The following is a 17,500-nucleotide window of genomic DNA, read 5'->3' as shown; positions in this document are numbered from 1 at the left end:
CCTGAAGTTTGGTTTGTTGTATATCAAGGAATTGATAGGCACTCAAGAATGTGTGCATCGGCCGGGTTTAATCGTCCGACGCGCAATATGCGTTCAACTTATCGGTGTTCATGTGTCCTGCAGTTCACATTGTGACGCGCATTTAGCTGCGGTCTTCATCGATCCATGAGCCGAGTGATCCCCTGCCTAGGGTTTTATAGTAAGGTTCCCAATGTAACACAATCCCGGTGGTACGTCCAAAGACTAACTTTCTGACTAAGTTGTCTTTATTACCCAATAGTCCCAGGCCTTGTGACTTGTGGCTCATGTCTACGCCCATGGCCACCATTCGCTAAGATAGTTTTGAAGTCACTTTGAAGGCCCAGGAACAACTCTCTTAGCACATCGGTTAACCTGACGCCGCAGTCAACTCATGTGCTTGGATCGGATCGAGCTATTGAGTATTGGGCCTGCATACTCGCTCATCCGTATCCTTTGCGTACCGCCCCATGGCCCTTGTATGTCTGCACCACAGTTCCTGTTCGTTCCGTGCCTATGGCCGGATACGTATTGCACATCGGTATACCTGTCGCTACTCAGGCAACTCGTGTGCGTGGATTGGATCGAGAACATGGTGTGTGCCCCATGTTATAATTGATAGTCCATATCCACTTTATAGGTTAAAGTCATAAGTTGTGATTGCACAACCATTCTTCATAAGAGTTTAATCACTCTTCAACTAACTTTCGTTCTGGTGTCTTGGTATCAAATCGCGTAAGACACAAGATTCTACTGGCCAAATAGAATCTAGCACATTGGTTAACCTGACGCCGCAGTCAACTCATGTGCTTGGATCGGATCGAGCTATTGAGTATTGGGCCTGCATACTCGCTCATCCGTATCCTTTGTGTACCGCCCCATGGCCCCGTCCTTAGAGTTAATGACTAATAGGCTTAACTCTTGTTTGTCTGCACCACAGTTCCCGTTCGTTCCGTGCCGTAGCCGGATACGTATTGCACACTAGTAGACACCGTAATCTGACGTATCTAACACACCACTATTGTAACTCGTCGTCGAAGGACCTTTCAAGTGCCTGATGGCCAGGGGAGCTCTTACACGGCACGGATACACAGTGATGCTCGCCCATCAAAGTGTACAACGATCGAGTTTGCTTAAGTGTCTGGGTACCTACACACCAGACACAATGCAATGGCCACGGATCCACACAAGGCACATCACATGCAGAAAGCTTCACCAGATTATGACACATACCACACTCTTGTAACTCGTCGTCGAAGGGGCGTTCAAAGTGCCTTACGGCTAGGGGAGATCTAGCACGGCACGGAGACACAGTGATGGTTGCCCATCAAAGTGTACAACGATCGAGTTTGCTTTCCGCGCAAGCGTTCTAAGTGTCTGGGTACCTACACACCAGACACAATGCAATGGCCACGGATCCACACAAGGCACATCACATGCAGAAAGCTTCACCAGATTCTGACACATACCACACACATGCAACTCGTCGTCGAAGGGGCGTTCAAGTGCCTTACGGCTAGGGGAGATCTAGCTCGGCACGGGGACACAGTGATGGTCACCCATCAAAGTGTACAACGAACGAGTTGGCTTTCAACAAATTCTGACACATAGCAAGCGAGCGACCGAGCTACACCGAAGGCAGCCCATGGTTGGTCACTCGCGGACGATCATCAGTAATGATCCTTCCGCAGGTTCACCTACGGAAACCTTGTTACGACTTTTACTTCCTCTAAATCATCAAGTTCGGTCAACTTCAGCCATGCCAGCTGCAGCTCACGAAGGAACCGCGGAAGGTAAGCCTCCAGAAACCTCACTAAATAATCCATCGGTAGTAGCGACGGGCGGTGTGTACAAAGGGCAGGGACGTAATCAGCACTAGCTAATGACTAGTGCTTACTAGAAATTCCAGGTTCATGGGGACCGTTGCAGTCCCCAATCCCGACTAGATGGGCATTTTAGTGATTTCCCGTTCCTCTCGGAATGGGGGCGCCTATTGGCGAGAACACGCTGCGACCCACATTGTAGCACGCGTGCAGCCCAGAACATCTAAGGGCATCACGGACCTGTTATCGCTCATTCTCAGCTTGCTAAACACAAGTTGTCCCGCTAAGCAGGGCAAACGTAGCCGACGACCGCCCGTGAAGGCGCCGCCCGGCTGTAACGTCAGGTGCGCCCGGAGGCGCACTGCTGACAGCGTTCTAGTTAGCATGTTTGAGTCACGTTCGTTATCGGAATTAACCAGACAAATCATTCCACGAACTAAGAACGGCCATGCACCACTACCCTTAAATTTGAGAAAGAGCTATCAATCTGTCTTACCTCGATAAGTTTGGACCTGGTAAATTTTCCCGTGTTGAGTCAAATTAAGCCGCAAGCTCCACTTCTTGTGGTGCCCTTCCGTCAATTCCTTTAAGTTTCAACTTTGCAACCATACTTCCCCCGGAACCCGATTTTGGTTTCCCGGAAGCGACTGAGAGCACCGAATAGGGGTAGCGTCTCCCAATTGCTAATTGGCATCGTTTACGGTTAGAACTAGGGCGGTATCTAATCGCCTTCGATCCTCTAACTTTCGTTCTTGATTAAAGAAAGCATCCATGGCAAACGCTTTCGCTTCAGTTGGTCCTACGACGGTCTACGAATTTCACCTCTCGCGCCGTAATACCAATGCCCCCAACTACTTCTGTTAATCATTACCTCTAGGTTTCTGACAAACCAACGAAATCGTATAAACCGAGGTCATATTCCATTATTCCATGCAAGATTATTCTCGGCCAACGCCAACCCCACGGGGGGGCCGGACGCTTTGTCTTAGCCTGCTTTGAGCACTCTAATTTGTTCAAGGTAAATGTGAGTATCTTGAGCACCATGAGGAGCCCGTGCCGGAGTTAACCGGTAGCACGGTACTCGTTCACAGAGTAACGCCCAAGTACACCATTGTGAGTCGCAGCCGTGAGCGCGCGCACGAACGGCCCCGGCGTGTAACCGGGCGCCCGTGGCGGTCACGTGTCTGGACGGGCAATCAACTTCGAACGTTTTAACCGCAACAACTTTAATATACGCTAGTGGAGCTGGAATTACCGCGGCTGCTGGCACCAGACTTGCCCTCCACTTGATCCTTGTTGAAGGATTTATACTCAACTCATTCCAATTATGGACCATCGTTAGAGAGGTCCATATTGTTATTTCTCGTCACTACCTCCCCGTACTGGGATTGGGTAATTTACGCGCCTGCTGCCTTCCTTGGATGTGGTAGCCATTTCTCAGGCTCCCTCTCCGGAATCGAACCCTGATTCCCCGTTACCCGTCGCAACCATGGTAGTCCTCTACACTACCATCAATAGTTGATAGGGCAGACATTTGAAAGATCTGTCGTCAGTCGACAAGCGACCATACGATCTGCGTCCTTATCCAGACTTCAACTCAAGCCGCCCGGAGGCGATTGGTTTAACTAATAAGTGCACCAGTTCAGCTACCCGCGAGGGCAACAGTCCCGGCATGTTGCATGTATTAGCTCTGGATTTTCCACAGTTATCCAAGTAACTAGTGGTAGGATGATCTTGTGAATTATAGCTGTTATACTGAGCCTTATGCGGTTTCACATTCATTTATGTTTGTACTTAGACATGCATGGCTTAACCTTTGAGACAAGCGTATATTACTGGTAGGATCAACCAGAATTCGTTCCACTACAGACACACACTCGCTTAGTGGGAAATAAATTTCCACACAACTCTCTCTCTCTAGAACCATATGGAATGGCTCTTTGGTGTTGGGTAAGGCACCAATTTGTTGGGGTGTAACGGTCACCACCAACTTTAAGTTTGTTAGGGCACAACGGAAACCACTAACTAAACTTTAGGAAACTAAATTTCCTCACACATTATCTCTCACCATATTAGCACTAGGTGCTATCCACGATTGTACAACGTTTCAACTCTTGAATCGACCGTAGGGCCGCGGAATTGCTTCCGGGCCCCTATTCTCGCTATTAATTGTTCATCTCTTTCAATACATCGAGTTCGTTCCATTGGGTAGTTCGCATGGCGAACGTTTTGATGCAGCCCCCTGGGGGACCACGGCACTTTACACCGGGTATGGTGTATGCGCAACCTACAGATAACAATAAACCCCTTATGCGTGTGTAAACCGATGTTGGGCTGCTCAACATCTTTCATGGTTACATCACTTGCACCAGAACCCACGGTGCCGATTTGGTAATATGTTGTACATTTACTCTCAAGATGTACGCTTCGGCCCCTTATTCAGGGGCTCAAGCTATTACCAGCAAGAACAATCCTCATCCAGACTTGAACTCGAAACACCCGGAGGCGAACGGTTTAACTAATAAGTGCACCAGTCTTGAATCCATGCGTCGGTGGAAACAATGCCGGCGTGTTGCATGTATTAGCTCTGAACTTAGCGAGTGATTGCCTTGCAGCTGTCATACTGAGCGTAGAGCGTGATTATCGCTCACTTGAACCATGTTGAATGGCTCTTTGGTGTAGGGTAAGGCACCAATTTGTTGGGGCGTAACGGTCACCACCAACTTAAGACTTGCTTATAGGTATTTCAACGTTTTCAACTCTTAAATCGACCGTGTTTCATTATCATCTCTTCTTCTTATTAAATGCATCGAGTTCGTTCCATTGGGTAGTTCGCGTGGCGAACGGTTTGATGCAGCCCCCCGGGGGGGACCACGGCACTTTACACCGGGCATGGTGTATGCGCAACCTACAGATCACCAATATATTTGTGATCGATAATGCACACTTCTTACACGACTGACCAGTCGACAGCGCTGCCTTCCTATTATGCGTGTGTAAACCGATGTTGGGCTGCTCAACATCTTTCACGGTTACATCACTTGCACCCGAACCCATGGTGCCGATTTGGTAATATGTTGTACATGGTCTCAAGATGTACGCTTCGACCCCTTATTCAGGGGCTCAAGCTATTACCAGCAAGAACAATCCTCATCCAGACTTGAACTCGAAACACCCGGAGGCGAACGGTTTAACTAATAAGTGCACCAGTCTTGAATCCATGCGTCGGTGGAAACAATGCCGGCATGTTGCATGTATTAGCTCTGAACATAGCGAGTGATTGCCTTGTAGCTGTCGAACTGAGCGTAGAATGTGATTATCGCTCACTTGAAAGGGTCAAGCCCTTTCGAGTCGTCCGGTTTTTACGCCAGACGACTCGGTTCACCATCTTTCGGGAAGGGACCGTCTCGGTCGCAAGCTGCTCCGGTCCCTAAACAACCTGCGACAAATGATAGGAAATGCCGACATCAACACGTGTTCAGTTTGGTTTATCGCTCATAGGTCTTTTTGACCATCGATCCCTGATTATAACTCTCAATTAAACAGTCAGGAGAGTAAGGCATGCCCATCGATATCTCATCGACAGGCGATACCGCAAGAACGGCCAACGACACATCAGGTGATCGATTATTGCTACGACTTTTGCTTAATCGTTTCCACTCCTTAGAGAAAGAAACCCCCGGGGACCGTCTCGGTCGCAAGCTGCTCCGGTCCCTAAACAACCTGCGACAAATGATAGGAAATGCCGACATCAATACGTGTTCAGTTTGGTTTATCGCTCATTGGTCTGTTTGACCATCGATCCCTGATTAAACTCTCAGTAATCCAGTCGGGAGAGTAAGGCATGCCCATCGATATCTCATCGACAGGCGATACCGCTTGAACGGCCAACGACACATCAGAGGATCGTATCTTGCTACAACTTTTGCTTAATCGTTTCTTCTCCTTGGAGAAAGAAACCCCCGGGGACCGTCTCGGCCGCAAGCTGCTCCGGTCCCTAAACAACCTGCGGCATCAAATGATAGGAAAAGCCGACATCAATACGTGTTCAGTTTGGTTTATCGCTCATTGGTCTTGTTTGACCATCGATCCCTGATTAATACTCTCAATTAGAAGGTCGGTAGAGTAAGGCATGCCCATCGATATCTCATCGACAGGCGATACCGCATGAACGGCCAACGACACATCAGAGGATCGTATCTTGCTACAACTCTTGCTTAATAGTTTCCACTCCTTGGAGAAAGAAACCCCCGGGGACCGTCTCGGCCGCAAGTTGCTCCGGTCCCTAAACAACCTGCGGCATCAAATGATAGGAAAAGCCGACATCAATACGTGTTCAGTTTGGTTTATCGCTCATAGGTCTGTTTGACCATCGATCCTAGAATTCAACTTTCGAGTAAGGCATGCCCGTCGATATCTCATCTATAGGCGATGCCGGTAGAACGGCCAACGACACACATCTAGGATCGCATTTACTCTTCCTTGGATGGATAACCAATACCCTAGGACCGTTTCATCGCGAGCTGCTCCGGTCCTCAAACAACTCGCGAACCACCGATAGGATGATATTAGGAATGGCCGACTTTCATCCTTTAACTCTCAGTTCTGCTTACCAAAACATAGGTACTTGGACCTTAAAGACCACTATTTGTTCCCCGATCGGGGGCAATCGCAACGTCTATCCATCATCAACATCGTTTCACTCATTCCGAACCACCAAATTGGACAGACAGTACCATAATCATCAACCGATTGCTTCAACTTCGCAAATTGTATGGTAAGTTCTACTAATTTCACATCTTACCATCGACTAATAGTGCATAAATCCACTTGGAAATCACTTTTCCTTGGTCCTCGGACCTTCTACGACAACGTCCAACAAATATCCGAAGTCGTTTCCCAACTTAGACCAAGCATTTCGTATCTTTACTTCTAATCGATTTTTTCTCGCATAATTGACGATCAAAATCTAAAAACCACATTTTGAGCCAGAAGCAGTCGTCCGATCGTCCTGGGGGTAGTCTCAATCGATTTAGAAGGGTCCAATTCATAAAGATACATACTCAGTCAAAATCATGCTTCTGGCTCACCTACCCCCTATATAGTAAACGAAAGCGTACAGGCGTGGAAAACGTGCCATTTTTCTCCATCACGGACTTTTTTTTTCTCGTTGCACCGACTCTAGTAAAAAAGTGAAATTTTTTACTAGTTACCAACTTTTGCAAATTATCATCGGATATCACTTTTTATGGTCTATAGTAAGTTCTTATCACGTTTTAGTAGTTTTTGAAAAAAAAATTTTTTTGAACTTTTCAAAATTTTTCAAAACAAAGTTTTTGTAGGCGGTTTTGTGTATGGAGGGTTACTAGTCTCGGGGTCACTGTTTGACCGAAAAACCACTATATATCATTCGAAAGGTAATTTCAAGGGCTACAAAAAATTGTTCTACGGCACCCCCCTCTGACGTCTAGTATTCGAGTTATTGGCCAAAAACCATCACTTGAGCGATTTTTCGTTCAGGGTACCCGACTCTAGTAAAAAAGTGAAATTTTTCTCGATTGACCAAGTGTTGCAAATGACCATCGGATTTCACTTTTTATGGTCTATAGTGAGTTCTGATCACGATTTGGTACTTTTTGAAAAAATTTTTTTGACGCACTTTTCAAAATTTTGCAAAACCAAAACTTTTTAGGCGGTTTTGTGTATGGAGGGTTACTAGTCTCGGGGTCACTGTTTGACCAAAAAACCACTATATATCATTCGAAAGGTAATTTCAAGGGCTACAAAAAATTGTTCTACGGCACCCCCCTCCGACGTCTAGTATTCGAGTTATTGACCAAAAACCGCAACTATAGCGGTTTTTCGTACAGGGTACCCGACTCTAGTAAAATGATGCGATTTTTACTAGTCTAGGAACTTTTTGGTCAAAAAATCAAGTATATGTCATTCGATAGATAATTTCAAGGGCTACCAAAAATTGTTCCACGACACCCCCCTGCGACGTCTAGTATTCGAGTTATTAGCCAAAAACCGCAACTTAAGCGGTTTTTCGTCCAGGGTACCCGACTCTAGTAAAATGATGCGATTTTTACTAGTCTAGGGAACTTTTTGGCCAAAAATCAAGTATATGTCATTCGATAGATAATTTCAAGGGCTACCAAAAATTGTTCCACGACACCCCCCTGCGACGTCTAGTATTCGAGTTATTAGCCAAAAACCGCAACTTAAGCGGTTTTTCGTCCAGGGTACCCGACTCTAGTAAAATGATGCGATTTTTACTAGTCTAGGGAACTTTTTGGCCAAAAATCAAGTATATGTCATTCGATAGATAATTTCAAGGGCTACCAAAAATTGTTCCACGACACCCCCCTGCGACGTCTAGTATTCGAGTTATTAGCCAAAAACCGCAATTATAGCGGTTTTTCGTCCAGGGTACCCGACTCTAGTAAAATGATGCGATTTTTACTAGTCTAGGAACTTTTTGGTCAAAAAATCAAGTATATGTCATTCGATAGATAATTTCAAGGGCTACCAAAAATTGTTCCACGACACCCCCCTGCGACGTCTAGTATTCGAGTTATGGGCCAAAAACCATTCATACTTGAGCATTTTGCTCATTTTGCCTGTACGGGTACCGGGGACTAGTAAAATCAGGCCAATTTTACTAGAGTAGGGGTCCTTTTTGGTCAAAAAAACAACTTTTGCTCGTTCGATAGGGAATCGATAGGGCAACAAAAAATCGTTCTACGACCCCCCCTTCCGATGTCTAGTATTCGAGTTATGGGCCAAAAACAGTTTATAGCTAATTTTTCACTCGATTTTTCACCAAGTATCGCACATTACTCCGGTTCTATACATTGGATCGTCAATCTTTAAGATTTTATGGGTAGTTCCAACTGTTTGCTACATTTCATCCATACATCACCAACCGATTCAATGTCTGTGCTAGAAGTTATTAGAGGAATAAAAAAATTTACCCTTGGCTTTGGACCGTACAAGTTTACCCATTTTTGGCCCGTATTTGCCCCATAGCTCCGCCGGTATCCAAGATATCGCCACACTTTCTTCTGGCCATGGCTAGATGGCACTTGTGGCTAGATTTCTTCCATGCACCACTAATCGCTACCATGTCTGTGGCCGGAGCTATTCACGAAAGCGTCTCGCGCACTTGGTCGGATTTTTGGTCCAACTTGCACCATTTTTGGCCCGTATTTGCACCATAGCTCCGCCGGTATCCAAGATATGGCCACACTTTCTTCTGGCCATGGGTAGATGGCACTTGTGGCTAGATTTCTTCCATGCACCACTAATCGCTACCATGTCTGTGGCCGGAGCTATTCGACGAACAACCATCGCATTTACCTAGGTACTTTTTCGGATTTTTGGTCCAACTTGCACCATTTTTGGCCCATATTTGCCCCATAGCTCCGCCGGTATCCAAGATAGCGCCACACTTTCTTCTGGCCATGGGTAGATGGCACTTGTGGCTAGATTTCTTCCATGCACCACTAATCGCTACCATGTCTGTGGCCGGAGCTATTCACGAAAGCGCCTCGCGCACTTGGTCGGATTTTTGGTCCAACTTGCACCATTTTTGGCCCATATTTGCCCCATAGCTCCGCCGGTATCCAAGATATGGCCACACTTTCTTCTGGCCATGGGTAGATGGCACTTGTGGCTAGATTTCTTCCATGCACCACTAATCGCTACCATGTCTGTGGCCGGAGCTATTCGACGAACAACCATCGCATTTACCTAGGTACTTTTTCGGATTTTTGGTCCAACTTGCACCATTTTTGGCCCATATTTGCCCCATAGCTCCGCCGGTATCCAAGATATGGCCACACTTTCTTCTGGCCATGGGTAGATGGCACTTGTGGCTAGATTTCTTCCATGCACCACTAATCGCTACCATGTCTGTGGCCGGAGCTATTCACGAAAGCGCCTCGCGCACTTGGTCGGATTTTTGGTCCAACTTGCACCATTTTTGGCCCATATTTGCCCCATAGCTCCGCCGGTATCCAAGATATGGCCACACTTTCTTCTGGCCATGGGTAGATGGCACTTGTGGCTAGATTTCTTCCATGCACCACTAATCGCTACCATGTCTGTGGCCGGAGCTATTCACGAAAGCGTCTCGCGCACTTGGTCGGATTTTTGGTCCAACTTGCACCATTTTTGGCCCGTATTTGCACCATAGCTCCGCCGGTATCCAAGATATGGCCACACTTTCTTCTGGCCATGGGTAGATGGCACTTGTGGCTAGATTTCTTCCATGCACCACTAATCGCTACCATGTCTGTGGCCGGAGCTATTCGACGAACAACCATCGCATTTACCTAGGTACTTTTTCGGATTTTTGGTCCAACTTGCACCATTTTTGGCCCATATTTGCCCCATAGCTCCGCCGGTATCCAAGATATGGCCACACTTTCTTCTGGCCATGGGTAGATGGCACTTGTGGCTAGATTTCTTCCATGCACCACTAATCGCTACCATGTCTGTGGCCGGAGCTATTCGACGAACAACCATCGCATTTACCTAGGTACTTTTTCGGATTTTTGGTCCAACTTGCACCATTTTTGGCCCATATTTGCCCCATAGCTCCGCCGGTATCCAAGATAGCGCCACACTTTCTTCTGGCCATGGGTAGATGGCACTTGTGGCTAGATTTCTTCCATGCACCACTAATCGCTACCATGTCTGTGGCCGGAGCTATTCACGAAAGCGCCTCGCGCACTTGGTCGGATTTTTGGTCCAACTTGCACCATTTTTGGCCCATATTTGCCCCATAGCTCCGCCGGTATCCAAGATATGGCCACACTTTCTTCTGGCCATGGGTAGATGGCACTTGTGGCTAGATTTCTTCCATGCACCACTAATCGCTACCATGTCTGTGGCCGGAGCTATTCGACGAACAACCATCGCATTTACCTAGGTACTTTTTCGGATTTTTGGTCCAACTTGCACCATTTTTGGCCCATATTTGCCCCATAGCTCCGCCGGTATCCAAGATATGGCCACACTTTCTTCTGGCCATGGGTAGATGGCACTTGTGGCTAGATTTCTTCCATGCACCACTAATCGCTACCATGTCTGTGGCCGGAGCTATTCACGAAAGCGCCTCGCGCACTTGGTCGGATTTTTGGTCCAACTTGCACCATTTTTGGCCCATATTTGCCCCATAGCTCCGCCGGTATCCAAGATATGGCCACACTTTCTTCTGGCCATGGGTAGATGGCACTTGTGGCTAGATTTCTTCCATGCACCACTAATCGCTACCATGTCTGTGGCCGGAGCTATTCACGAAAGCGTCTCGCGCACTTGGTCGGATTTTTGGTCCAACTTGCACCATTTTTGGCCCGTATTTGCACCATAGCTCCGCCGGTATCCAAGATATGGCCACACTTTCTTCTGGCCATGGGTAGATGGCACTTGTGGCTAGATTTCTTCCATGCACCACTAATCGCTACCATGTCTGTGGCCGGAGCTATTCGACGAACAACCATCGCATTTACCTAGGTACTTTTTCGGATTTTTGGTCCAACTTGCACCATTTTTGGCCCATATTTGCCCCATAGCTCCGCCGGTATCCAAGATATGGCCACACTTTCTTCTGGCCATGGGTAGATGGCACTTGTGGCTAGATTTCTTCCATGCACCACTAATCGCTACCATGTCTGTGGCCGGAGCTATTCGACGAACAACCATCGCATTTACCTAGGTACTTTTTCGGATTTTTGGTCCAACTTGCACCATTTTTGGCCCATATTTGCCCCATAGCTCCGCCGGTATCCAAGATAGCGCCACACTTTCTTCTGGCCATGGGTAGATGGCACTTGTGGCTAGATTTCTTCCATGCACCACTAATCGCTACCATGTCTGTGGCCGGAGCTATTCACGAAAGCGCCTCGCGCACTTGGTCGGATTTTTGGTCCAACTTGCACCATTTTTGGCCCATATTTGCCCCATAGCTCCGCCGGTATCCAAGATATGGCCACACTTTCTTCTGGCCATGGGTAGATGGCACTTGTGGCTAGATTTCTTCCATGCACCACTAATCGCTACCATGTCTGTGGCCGGAGCTATTCGACGAACAACCATCGCATTTACCTAGGTACTTTTTCGGATTTTTGGTCCAACTTGCACCATTTTTGGCCCGTATTTGCCCCATAGCTCCGCCGGTATCCAAGATATGGCCACACTTTCTTCTGGCCATGGCTAGATGGCACTTGTGGCTAGATTTCTTCCATGCACCACTAATCGCTACCATGTCTGTGGCCGGAGCTATTCACGAAAGCGCCTTGCGCACTTGGTCGGATTTTTGGTCCAACTTGCACCATTTTTGGCCCATATTTGCCCCATAGCTCCGCCGGTATCCAAGATATGGCCACACTTTCTTCTGGCCATGGGTAGATGGCACTTGTGGCTAGATTTCTTCCATGCACCACTAATCGCTACCATGTCTGTGGCCGGAGCTATTCGACGAACAACCATCGCATTTACCTAGGTACTTTCTCGGATTTTTGGTCCAACTTGCACCATTTTTGGCCCATATTTGCCCCATAGCTCCGCCGGTATCCAAGATATGGCCACACTTTCTTCTGGCCATGGGTAGATGGCACTTGTGGCTAGATTTCTTCCATGCACCACTAATCGCTACCATGTCTGTGGCCGGAGCTATTCGACGAACAACCATCGCATTTACCTAGGTACTTTCTCGGATTTTTGGTCCAACTTGCACCATTTTTGGCCCATATTTGCCCTATAGCTCCGCCGGTATCCAAGATATGGCCACACTTTCTTCTGGCCATGGGTAGATGGCACTTGTGGCTAGATTTCTTCCATGCACCACTAATCGCTTCCATGTCTGTGGCCGGAGCTATTCGACGAACAACCATCGCATTTACCTAGGTACTTTCTCGGATTTTTGGTCCAACTTGCACCATTTTTGGCCCATATTTGCCCCATAGCTCCGCCGGTATCCAAGATATGGCCACACTTTCTTCTGGCCATGGCTAGATGGCACTTGTGGCTAGATTTCGTCCATGCACCACTAATCGCTACCATGTCTGTGGCCGGAGCTATTCGACGAACAACCATCGCATTCACCTTCTCGTTGCACTTCTTCGGGAATTTGGTGCATCCAAGTTTTCACTATAACTTGGTCATTTTCCGTCCATCGGACATGCGGTTTTGGGTGTCGATACTTGACACCGCACGCTACAATATGTTCCTCCACGACCATGTGGTCCGATGCTTCCAACAGGAGCTATTCGAGGATTACCGATTTTTCACCATTAAAAATGCTCAATTTTGCACCAACTTTTGCCTATAACTCAGGCTGTATCGATCGGATCTTCAATCTTGAAAAAGTTTTGGATAGGTGGCATCAAATGCTACATTTCGTTCTTCCACGTCAACTTTGTCCGATGTCTAGCAAAAAAGTTATTCGCGAACCAAGTCCAGAACCCATGCAATGGCTGCCCACATTGCATACATCACGGCGGTTAACTCTCGTTACTCTATACCGAGGACTTGGTACATTTTCAGGCATTCGTTGCTACTTCTCGGTTCATGATATTCGTTTACGGTCTTCACTAGGGCATTTGGTGCTCCTTATCGGTTCATGATATTCGTTTACGGTCTTCACTAGGGCATTTGGTGCTCCTTATCGGTTCTTGATATTCGTTTACGGTCTTCACTAGGGCATTTGGTGCTCCTTCTCGGTTCATGATATTCGTTTACGGTCTTCACTAGGGCATTTGGTGCTCCTTATCGGTTCATGATATTCGTTTACGGTCTTCACTAGGGCATTTGGTGCTCCTTATCGGTTCATGATATTCGTTTACGGTCTTCACTAGGGCATTTGGTGCTCCTTATCGGTTCATGATATTCGTTTACGGTCTTCACTAGGGCATTTGGTGCTCCTTATCGGTTCATGATATTCGTTTACGGTCTTCACTAGGGCATTTGGTGCTCCTTATCGGTTCATGATATTCGTTTACGGTCTTCACTAGGGCATTTGGTACTGGGCTTCCCACTTTCTACTGATCGATCCATACTCACTTGCGTGCACCTAGCCTAGGAAGGTTTCCTATGGCTTCCCATCTTTCTACTGATCGATCCATACTCACTTGCGTGCACCTAGCCTAGGAAGGTTTCCTATGGCTTCCCATCTTTCTACTGATCGATCCATACTCACTTGCGTGCACCTAGCCTAGGAAGGTTTCCTTGGGCTTCCCATCTTTCTACTGATCGATCCATACTCACTTGCGTGCACCTAGCCTAGGAAGGTTTCCTATGGCTTCCCATCTTTCTACTGATCGATCCATACTCACTTGCGTGCACCTAGCCTAGGAAGGTTTCCTATGGCTTCCCATCTTTCTACTGATCGATCCATACTCACTTGCGTGCACCTAGCCTAGGAAGGTTTCCTATGGCTTCCCATCTTTCTACTGATCGATCCATACTCACTTGCGTGCACCTAGCCTAGGAAGGTTTCCTATGGCTTCCCATCTTTCTACTGATCGATCCATACTCACTTGCGTGCACCTAGCCTAGGAAGGTTTCCTATGGCTTCCCATCTTTCTACTGATCGATCCATACTCACTTGCGTGCACCTAGCCTAGGAAGGTTTCCTATGGCTTCCCATCTTTCTACTGATCGATCCATACTCACTTGCGTGCACCTAGCCTAGGAAGGTTTCCTATGGCTTCCCATCTTTCTACTGATCGATCCATACTCACTTGCGTGCACCTAGCCTAGGAAGGTTTCCTTGGGCTTCCCATCTTTCTACTGATCGATCCATACTCACTTGCGTGCACCTAGCCTAGGAAGGTTTCCTATGGCTTCCCATCTTTCTACTGATCGATCCATACTCACTTGCGTGCACCTAGCCTAGGAAGGTTTCCTATGGCTTCCCATCTTTCTACTGATCGATCCATACTCACTTGCGTGCACCTAGCCTAGGAAGGTTTCCTATGGCTTCCCATCTTTCTACTGATCGATCCATACTCACTTGCGTGCACCTAGCCTAGGAAGGTTTCCTATGGCTTCCCATCTTTCTACTGATCGATCCATACTCACTTGCGTGCACCTAGCCTAGGAAGGTTTCCTATGGCTTCCCATCTTTCTACTGATCGATCCATACTCACTTGCGTGCACCTAGCCTAGGAAGGTTTCCTATGGCTTCCCATCTTTCTACTGATCGATCCATACTCACTTGCGTGCACCTAGCCTAGGAAGGTTTCCCTTTGGTACCGACTTCCATCTACGCACTCGATATAACCTAGGTACTTGGTACCGATGATGGTTAACACTCAAGCATTTCTTGCATCCTGCGTGCAAGGTACCAATTTTCACTTCTCAGGTGCGTTTATGAGCCCGCATTAATCCAATATCGCTCTGATGGCCTTTCTTATTATTTCATCCGATAGCCCTTGCCAAAAGCTACCAAAAGTTCCTCCACGGCCATGTGCTCCGACGCTTAGTTTAGGAAATATTCGAAAAAATTCAAAATAGGAAGCATTTTCTTATTGGAAAATCACCTTAAATCGATGGCCATTTTTTGGGCAAAAACTTTAACGTCTTCCCGACTTTGCGGGAATTGCGAATTTTAGGCACCCAGAGAAAATCTTTTACTTTAAGGGGGCGGCCGCGAAGTTGCCCAAAGTCTCGGACACAAAAATTCTCAAGTTCCCCACTCTAGTAAATCGCCCTATGAGTATCTCCTGGCCCGCGAGCTCTGCGAGCGGGCCAGCTTCGGCGATTTTTGCCTTTTCGCCTAGGCGGTTCTTCTACGAAATTGGTCCACAGCTTTTGCTCAGAAAGCTAGCATTTGTTGCAACAGTTAGGTGCTTGGTACCACATTTTGGTATCCATTTGGGCATTTGTTGCAACTACTCGGTACTTTGGCCCACATTTCGCTCTACTCGGGCCTCTATGGTGCTACTTGTCGGTACTTTTGGCCAACTTAGGCCAATTGGGTGCAACTTGTGGGTACTCTGTGGGTACTTTAGGGCATATTGTGTCTTTCGGGTGAACCTTCGCGATACTTCATGGGTACTGATGGCCAACTTAGGAACATTCAGTGCAACCTTTGGGCCTAAGGAAATTTGTCCAACTCTTTGGACTTAGAAAATTTTCTGGACTTAGAAAATTTTCTGGACTTGTAAAAATTTTCAAATGTTCAATTTGGCCCACATTTCGCTCTACTCGGGCCTCTATGGTGCTACTTGGCGGTACTTTTGGCCAACTTAGGCCAATTGGGTGCTCTTTGTGGGTACTCTATCGGTACTTTTGGCCAACTTAGGCCAATGGGGTGCTATATGTGGGTACTCTATCGGTACTTTTGGCCAACTTAGGCCCATGGGGTGCTCTTTGTGGGTACTCTATCGGTACTTTTGGCCATGTTAGGCCCACTCGGTGCTATTTGTGGGTACTCTATCGGTACTTTTGGCCATGTTAGGCCCACTCGGTGCTATTTGTGGGTACTCTATCGGTACTTTTGGCCAACTTAGGCCAATGGGGTGCTATATGTGGGTGCTCTATCGGTACTTTTGGCCATGTTAGGCCCACTCGGTGCTATATGTGGGTGCTCTATCGGTACTTTTGGCCATGTTAGGCCCATTCGGTGCTATTTGTGGGTACTCTATCGGTACTTTTGGCCAACTTAGGCCAATTGGGTGCTCTTTGTGGGTACTCTATCGGTACTTTTGGCCATCTTAGGCCCATTCGGTGCTATTTGGGGGTACTCTATCGGTACTTTTGGCCAACATAGGCCAATTGGGTGCTACTTGTGGGTGCTCTATCGGTACTTTTGGCCAACTTAGGCCAACTGGGTGCTATTTGTGGGTACTCTATCGGTACTTTTGGCCAACTTAGGCCAACTCAGTGCTTCTTGTGGGTACTCTATCGGTACTTTTGGCCAACTTAGGCCCATTCGGTGCTATTTGTGGGTACTCTATCGGTACTTTTGGCCAACTTAGGCCAAATCAGTGCTACTTGTGGGTACTCTATCGGTACTTTTGGCCAACTTAGGCCAACGCGGTGCTATTTGTGGGTACTCTATCGGTACTTTGGGACATATTATGTCCTTCGGGTGAACCTTCTCGATACCTCATGGGTACTTGTGGCCAACTTAGGAAAATTCAGTGCAACCTATGGGCCTTTGGAAATTGTTCCAACACTTTGGACTTAGAAAATTTTCTGGACTTAGAAAATTTTTTGGACTTAGAAAAATTTTCAACTTCTGTATCTTCTTCATCATGTTCCATTTTGTGGGACTTAGAAAATTTTCTGGACTTAGAAAATTTTTTGGACTTAGGAAATTTTTCAACACTTGTAAAATTTTTGTTCCTTCTTTGAAGAAGAATACTTTCCACTATTAGCTTCTTTCTCTTTTTCTTCTTAGTTGTCTTCTTATTTTCGGTCCGAGAGCGCCGACACTTGTAAAATTATCTAAGTCCGAAGACTTTTGGAATGAACCAAAAGTCAACGAACACAATACATCAACCCTATCAACATCAAGTGGCAACCCGAAGGAAGCGCAGCGGCCAGCCCATGTACAACGCGAAGTTGTAGCATGCAACCAACCAACCGCTAACCTCCAACGGCACTCAATGTATTCGTTACACATGGGCGCACCTGCACCACAC

General features: G+C 47.0%; 1 long non-coding RNA gene and 1 other non-coding gene across 3 annotated transcripts in view; both read right to left on the bottom strand.

Moving 5' to 3' along the window:
* LOC125773444 (uncharacterized) overlaps window positions 1–17,500 on the bottom strand; it is a 45,600-nt gene that overhangs the window by 22,387 nt on the left and 5,713 nt on the right. The window contains exons 1-2 of one of the 2 annotated variants that reach the window (XR_007420106.1): window positions 1,404–1,612; window positions 566–1,167 (exon numbers count right to left, since the gene is read on the bottom strand). The exons of the other annotated variant lie outside the window; for it this stretch is intronic. This is a non-coding gene — a long non-coding RNA (uncharacterized LOC125773444). Of the gene's footprint in view, window positions 1–565; window positions 1,168–1,403; window positions 1,613–17,500 lie in introns of those variants that run through there. 2 annotated transcript variants of the gene reach the window in all.
* LOC125773447 (5.8S ribosomal RNA) lies at window positions 37–194 on the bottom strand. Its single transcript, XR_007420110.1, has one exon. It is a non-coding gene; the product is annotated as a 5.8S ribosomal RNA (ribosomal RNA).

The sequence above is a fragment of the Anopheles funestus genome (genome assembly GCF_943734845.2).
Source record: "Anopheles funestus chromosome X unlocalized genomic scaffold, idAnoFuneDA-416_04 X_unloc_34, whole genome shotgun sequence".
NCBI lineage: Eukaryota > Metazoa > Arthropoda > Insecta > Diptera > Culicidae > Anopheles > Anopheles funestus.
The sequence above is the reverse complement of the archived record's forward strand: the minus strand, read 5'-3'. Positions and strand labels throughout refer to the sequence as shown.